At 32.5% G+C, this 8,263-nt stretch overlaps 1 pseudogene; it reads left to right on the top strand.

Annotated features, from left to right (window-relative positions):
* Window positions 1–218: 218 nt before the first annotated feature.
* Window positions 219–576, top strand: LOC140502330 (elongin-C pseudogene; annotated as a pseudogene).
* Window positions 577–8,263: the final 7,687 nt, after the last annotated feature.

Genomic DNA, 8,263 nt, shown 5'->3' with positions numbered 1-8,263 from the left:
CTTTCTCTGAAGATGGATAACATTTTCCATCACAAGGCCTTCAGAATTGTCTTAGATCATTGTATTTCTAAGAATGGCCGAGTCACCCATAAGAGATGGGGGTTGAGAACTGCCCTGGGAGAGGGGGATGTGGTAGTGAGTGGAGACAGAGCTGTGGCCACTGCAGAACTGACAAGAAAGTGTTTTGTTAAAATTCCTGTGGAATTTTATATGATTTCATAAGGAGATAATGGATGGAGAAGAGAAAACATATGGCAAATGTAAAGGCCCAGATGCTATGTGTGTGAAATTGATATCTTCTGATGGTCATGAATTTATTGTGAAAATGGAGCATGCTTTAACATCAGGAACAATAAAAGTCATGTTAAGTGGCCCAGGTCAGTTTGCTGAAAATGAAAACAATAGGTTAATTTTAGAGAAATTCTATCACATGCACTATCAATAGTATGCATGTATTTTACCTACAAGGTTAGCTACACTAATGGCTATACAGACATTTCCGAATTTCCAATTGCACTTGAAATTGCACTGGAATTTCTGAAGGTTGAAAACTTCCTAGATTGTGAAATAAAATAAATTATAATAAACTGCTAACTTTTTCAGCATTTAATACCTGTACTTCAGTTGGTAACCTTTTTTCATATAGCATGTTGTGTGTGGTGGAGGTTGGTGGTTGAGAATTATAAAGTTCAGTGCAAAGCAGATATCTTCAGTCCTTTCTTTTGCATAGCACTCAGAGTTGAAATTTGATTCACAACTTAAATAAAATGGGGACATTTTCACTAAATGAGAAACAAACAAATATGCCAATTAGTAGATGACTGTGCCTTATCCTTTAAATGTGGTTTTAAGTATTGGAACAATGATTCAATAAGTACTGAAATTTAGGCAAATACTACAGATTTATACTGGCTAAATATTTTTAGAGATTTTATTTTTTTTGTTATTTTTTGGACAGATGGGGTTAACTTGAACCTATCATATTAGTTGTCTAGCATTATTAGTTATGCAATTATTTTGCATTGTCAACTTGTGTTTAGAAATATGACTCGGTCAAAACATTGATTTTTTAATAACTCTTGAATTTATAAGACTTGATCTTACATGTCTTTTGATGAATTGCATTTGTGTTAGCATATCAGTGTATCTGAATATCTGTTTTTGTCATACAGCTTAAGTGGTACTTTTCTTTTAAACTATTATGGAAGATTGTTAGGTATAGTTTTTGCAGTAGTGAATTTTTAAGAACTTTAGCCAAACTGTGAATAAGTAACCACAATACTAGACAGCTTTGGCTCTGAAAATTTAGGGATAGTCACACAATATCCTTTTTGAACAATCCAAAGTACTGTACTTAATCATCTAGCTAAGAAAGTTTCCTTCTCAATTTTATTTTTCACTTACTACTTTAATAAATCATTATTTAAATGCATTAAAGTAAGATCATGGCAAAATATATCCATCCTCTCAGTCCTCCACCCTCTCTCTTCACCCCACCCCCCCAAAAATGAATTGAACAAAAAAAGCAATCAAAATCTTTTTGGAAATTAACATGTGGAATTTACAGTAAGAGCCTGACATAAAGCACCTGAATGGTTTGTGGGTTCAGTTTTATTAATGGTCAGACCATGTATTCTTTGTATGTAGTGGCTATATAGATAATTGCTGATATTAAGAAACAAAGCCTATATATAACAGAGGTTATGACTATACAAGTGTAATAAGGCTTTTACTTAGTGAAAATGAATATTACATTAAACTTTTAGAATCATGAAGAACAAATAAATCTTTAGTCACGGTATATATTTCCTAGTTATGGAGTTAAGAACATGAAAGTTGAGTTTCAGCTTCCTACCTTTCAAATAGCAGAAAATTAGTTGTACAATTGCACATTTAAATACTGGTGACTAAATTATTTTCATTCACTCCACAAATTACCAAGAAAAAAATTCATCAGCAAATCTAATCACTTTGCTCTTAATCTTGATTGAAAACAGTTGTTGCATCTGTTTCAGTACTTCATTTAGACAAACTGGTTCATATTCATAGTACCAGAGGGTTTGCTAGTGAGTGTTTATCAAGTGCAGGAATTTTTAATGCTAGATGGTGACAAAAATAACAACTGTGTATAGATATGATGATCTTATAGCTCAAGATGGTAGGAAAAACTACATTTCTAATAGGCTCTGTCCTAGTAGGTTATGTTTTTAACTTTCGTTTACATTTGAACACATCATAAAATACTAAAATTGCTGTCCACAGTTCAGTATGACTAGAATTCAGATAAGGAGAGATTATGCATTTCAAAAGTGGCACTACATGATAAGTAAGAAAATATTTACTAATTGTATTACATATATAGTCTTGGCCTTATTTTCATAAGCATTAAATTCCTTGGTTCATGGTTGTTATTTTCAATCATTATGTTCTTGTATACCCAGAATGTTTAGATTATCACTTATTTGGTTCAGTTTAAGAGATTTTAATAGTGTATATCATTCAACTTTGTAATTGTTTCTGAAATTGCTATTAGCTTATTTTTGAAATTCCATTTTAATCCCTACTCTAGTCTTTTTTCTACATTGTATCATTTGCAGCATATAGGATTCTATTATAAATTAAATCCTTTACAGCAAAAAAAAAAAAAAAAGAATTACTGAGTCATTCAGAGTTCATCATCTTATAATGTTGCTGTTACTGACAGTGTTTTCACCATTCTGTTCACTTTACTACTCACTACTTTAGTACTCAATTTCTATAATTTCCAGGTTTATCGGAAAGTGTCCTGCTCATTATTTCTTATATTACAATAATATTTCATCACAGTCATATACCACAACTCATTCAATCATTCTCCAATTCCAATTCCAATGTCCAATTCTTTGTCATAACAAAAAGATGCTAAAAGTATTTTCACATATTAATTGTTGTCCAAGTGGTGGTGATCTCCATTACAAGTCAAAGGAAAGATACCCCCTACTAGGAGAATAATCTCAAGTCATATTTGGCTCAGCAGAAGATACGAATCTTGTATGAAATGTTTAGATTGTGGAGAGCCAAAGTGAATGTGAAATTCTTTCTTCTCAGAGAAACAAAGGATTCTGTTAAAAAAGTATTAAATATCAACCTCAATGAAAACTATAGTAAACATCAGTTATTATCTTATGTTTACTTATTTATTAATGCACAAATAGGATTATTTTATGCTTTGGTAACTCCTTCTGAAGTAAAAAAAAAAAGTCTTTGCTGTTCTATAGCTGATTCTTTATTTAAAGGAACTATCTTTTGGAGAAGTGACATTGCTAATGTCTGTTGAGCAGACTTTTGACAAGATCCAAACGTAAGCTTTGCTTTGGAGGCTTTCTCCAAAATTCTAAGGGAAGAGAAATAAAGACAAAAAGCATCCTAGAAAAATCCACATAAAATTGGGTAAAGGTAAGTGTTTTACAACTGCTTCTCTGGAAGGAAAAATGGAAATGACACACTTTTAAGTTTAATCTTTATTATTAGAATCTTCTTCATTACATTCTCAACTCAAGACAATCAACAATGAGAATAAATTAGTCTCTGATTTGTAGCATTTCTCAGTTTATGATGTATAAATTCTGAGACTGAAAATTTAATGATCAGCTCTTGACAGAGTTGGTTCGAGCACACTTCTGACTTTACTCTGTTTTTTGAAGGTAAATAAATGGTTCCCATGAATCAAAAGCTATGGATACTGAGCGGGAAAAGTCACCCTATCAGCACTTAGAAATAAAGAACAGTACAATCAAATAGATTATTTACAGAATATTTTATTAACAAAAAAGTTTAAAATTGGAACAAAGACAATCAGGTTGTGATTTTTCCCCCTTGATTTCCCTAGTTCTTTAAAATTCTTCTTGGAGTTTGCAAACTTAAATGCAATTTTTTTTGTATAATCAACATATCCCCAGGGCCAAAGAATTTACAGATATGAAACTCAAAAGTAAAAAGTTCATATTAAGTGAATTCTGAGTCAAAGTATTGTTTTCAATTTTATTAGTTCATTTAATGCTATTTTTTTTTTTTTTTACAAAATATAAAATACTTCCTACCTCATTAATGCTTCCTCATACTGTGTGACCTTGTAGTTCCATTTTCCCTTTTCCTCATTGACTTAAGGACCTTTTTTCATACTACTGGTCAGCTGTCCTCCTAAAGCTGTTTGATAACCAGTCTAGGTAATTATCATCTAAGCCACATACTGAAATAAGAGCAGATGAAACTGGGAATAATAAATCAATGCTAAAAAGAATAGCAATGAAAAAGAACTCAGGATAAAAAATGCATGCTTCACTGTGATTAAGCACTTCTTGTTTCTTTGTTCCTTTCCTTTCTGTTTTTTTTTTTTCATGACTTTCCCAACTAGCATATCTATGTTTCAATCCATTGATGTGTGGGAAATAGTGAACAGTCATCTACAGGGTCATTTAGTCCACGTGAGTTCTAAAGACTTGAAAATAAAATTCTAAATGATATTTCAGAAAGTGAGAAGGTACTAATTGAAGTTAGCATCATTAGTTAGGTAGTTTTTGGCCAATAAGAAATGTATTTGAAATGTCCTTGTCCATTTTTGTATATAGAGGACTGATCTGGAATTGGTTTATTATATGCAATCTCTAAATTTAAAAAAAATTAATTTGTAAGTATTTGTATTAGTAGAAAACAGATCCACACTAGGTAAATATAAGTGACAGATAATTCATACCATAATCTCAGTGGAAATATTCAACTTTCTACTCTAATTTAAAATAGGCCTGCAAATCATGTTTTTACTATCATTTACTCTTAATTATACAACACAGAATATTCAAGTAACCAAAATCAAGCAAGAGAACAGAGAAACAAAAGAGAAATAGAAATCAAAAGGAGAAAATCAACGGTAATAATATTGATAACATTATTGTTATTGTTTTTATAATATCAACCTGCAAATATTTGAGATATTAGCTTATAAATATTATTTCACATTACTTATGAAAATCAGTGTGGTAAGTATTTTTTATTTAATATTTTCCCCCAATTACATAAAAAAAGCAATTTTAACATTTTTTTCAAATTTTCAGTTTCAAGTTCTCACCCTCCATTCTTCCTCTTGGCCTCATTAAGAAGTCCAGCAATTTGACATAGTTTATACATATGTAATCATGCAAAATATATTTCCATGCAAGTCATGCTATGAAAGAGAACACAATAAAGAAAGTAAAGAAAAAGTATTTTCAATAGATATTCATGCTCTACCAGTGCTTTCTCTAGAGATGGACAGCACCTTTCAACATAAGTCCTTCAGAATTGTCTTAAATTATTCAAGGTATGTCATCATAAAATGTTGCTGTTTCTGTGTCCAATGTTATCCTGGTTTTGTTCATTTTACTCAACATAAGTTCTCACAAATGTTTCCAGAATTTTTGAAAGCACTCTGATCATCATTTCTTACAGCACAATAGTATTCCATCACAATCATATAACACTATTTGTTCAGTGATTGCCCAATTGATCGGCATCTCTCAATTGCCAATTCTTTGTTAACATTAAAAGAGTGGCTATAAATATTTTTGTACATATTTTTGTTTTTAATCTCTTTGGGATGCAGGTGTAGTAGTGTTATTGCTGGGTAGAGGACACAAATGGTTTTTATAACCCTTTGGATATAGTTACAAATCACTGTTCAGAATGCTTGAATCAGTATACAATTTAACTAACAGTGTATTAGTGTTTTAATTTTCAACACACTAATACATTTGTCATTTTCCTTTTATTGTCATCTTATTCAATCTGATATGCGTATGATAGTAGCTCAGTTTTAATTTACATTTCTCGAATCAATGATGATTTAGAGCTTTTTTTCATATGACCATATGTAGCTTTGATTGCTTTCTCTGAAAAACTGCTTGTTGATATTATTTGACCATTTATCAGTTGAACAAAGTTTTTTTCTATAAATTTGACTCCGCTTTTTATATGTTTGAGAAATGAAGTCCTTATCAGAGAAACTTAATATATTTTTTCACAGTAATGATTGCTATGTATTTCCCTCCATCCTATTTCCCCTGTTTATCCTTCTCTGTCTCTTTTTCTCTCTGTCTCTCTCTTTCTCTCTGTCTCTGTCTCTATCTCTTTCTATATCTATCTCTCTCTATCTCTTTCTCTGTCTCTCTCTCTTTTTCTCTCTCCAACCTCTCCATTCTCAAAATTTTTTGTTTCAGACTTTTGCCTCCCACATCAGCCCTTCTTTCATCAGTATCACCGCCATATCCCTTTCCACTACTAATTTTCTGTGTGGTAAGGTAGATTTCTACACCCAAATGAATTTGTATGCTATTCCCTTTCTGAACCAACTACAATGAGTATTAAAGTTTACATGCTGCCCCTGTCCTTGTCTCCCTTATCTTCCTCTCCATGGGGAAATTTTTTTCATGCTTCTTTTATGGCAGATAATTTACCCAATTCTAACTCTACATTTTCCCTTCTCTCAGCGTATTGCTTTCTCACATCTTAATTTTATTTTTAAGCTATCATCTCATCATATTAAACTCTCACCCATGCCCTCTGTGTATGTATACTCCTTCTAATTGTTGCAATAAGCTGAATTTTCTTTTAATTACAAGCATCCATTTCCCATGTAGCAATGCAAATGCTTTGACCTCATTAAATCTCTTATGATGTATCTTTCTTAGTTACTGTTGTATGCTTCTTTTAAGTCTTGCCTTTGAAAGGCAAATTTTCTACTCAGTTCTGGTCTTTTCATCATGAATTCTTGGAATTTCTCAATTTCATAGGATGCTTATTTTTCCCTTGAAAGGTTATACACAGTTTTACTGGATAGATGATACTTGGTTGTACTGCTAGATGTTTTTGCCCTTCAGAATATCATGTTCTAAGCCCTCAGATCATTTCATGTAAAAATTACCAAATCTTGTGCTGTCCTTTTTATGTTTCAGTTCATTTGCAATATTTTCTCCTTGATCTATAATTTGGCTACAATATTCCTTGAATTTTCATTTTGGGATCTCTTTCAGGAGGTGAATTTCAGGAGGTGAATTCTTTCTGTTTCTTTTTTACCCTCTGGTTCTGGAATATCAGGGGAGTTTTCCTTGATAATTTCTTGAAAGATGATGTGTAGGGTTTTTTTGTTTTTTTTTTTTGTTTTTTTTTCCCTGATCATGGCTTTTAGATAATCTCATTAGTGACCCTCTGTAGCTCCTTCTCCAGTTGGGCAATTCTGTTCTTTATGGAATTTTATCTTCAGTGAATTGGTGGGTATCTTTTTAGATCTGGTAATTCTGCTGTTTAAGTTATTCTTCTCTTCATTGAATTTCTGTGCCTCTTTTACAATTTATCCTATTCGCTGTTTTAAGGTGTTGTTCGCACTAAGCTGTTGACTCTTTTAAGATGGTTTTCTTGCATCATTCTCATTTCCATCCAATTGTTTTCCCCACTACCTCTCTTGCTTTATTTTTAAAGTAATTTTTGGACACCAAAATGGCCTCGAGCCAATCAAATTTTTCTCTGAGGCTTTGGATATAGGAGTTTTGAGTTTGCTATCCTCTTCTGAGTTTGCATTTTGATCTTTCTTGTCACCATAGTAATTTTCTGTTATCAGGATCTTCTTGCTATTTATTCATTTTCCAGCTTCTTTCTTGACTTTTAACTATGCTAAAGTAGGGCTGTTCATATGGAGTGTAGGGAGTACAATTCCAAGCTTTTGAAGTTTTGTCCATTTTTAATGTAATTCTGTTGAACTGTAATTTTTCAGATATTCCAAGATGGTATAATCTAGAGAGAGGTGAATTTAGTACTCCTCTGTACTGTGCATTAGTCTGTGCATATCCACACATGCTGTTTTTCATCCTGGAACTGTGAGCAGGTTTTCATTCCCCTGTAGCCACAAGCTCTGGTGCACAAGTATTCCTCTCTCCCCTTCACCCCTCAGGGATTATTACTCCAGGACTGTTATTCATTTCCAAGTATGACCTTATAATATCCCTCATGCCAGTAAAAGGACCCTTATCATTTCCTTATAACTGGGCTGAGAGGCCCAGATACTGCCATAGTCAACATTGATTCAGTCACCTCCAAGATCTGTTCTTGTTTTGCTAAGGTCTGGTGTATGCTGGTGCAGCCTGCACTGAACTGTGTTCCACTCTCACCCTGGTACAAAATAGCTTTCCTGACAGCCTTCTAAGTTGTCTTGGGCTGGAAAATTTTTTTTCATTCCACCACTTTTTGGGGTTCTGTT

This window comes from Notamacropus eugenii, chromosome 4 (assembly GCF_028372415.1).
Source record: "Notamacropus eugenii isolate mMacEug1 chromosome 4, mMacEug1.pri_v2, whole genome shotgun sequence".
NCBI lineage: Eukaryota > Metazoa > Chordata > Mammalia > Diprotodontia > Macropodidae > Notamacropus > Notamacropus eugenii.
The sequence above is the reverse complement of the archived record's forward strand: the minus strand, read 5'-3'. Positions and strand labels throughout refer to the sequence as shown.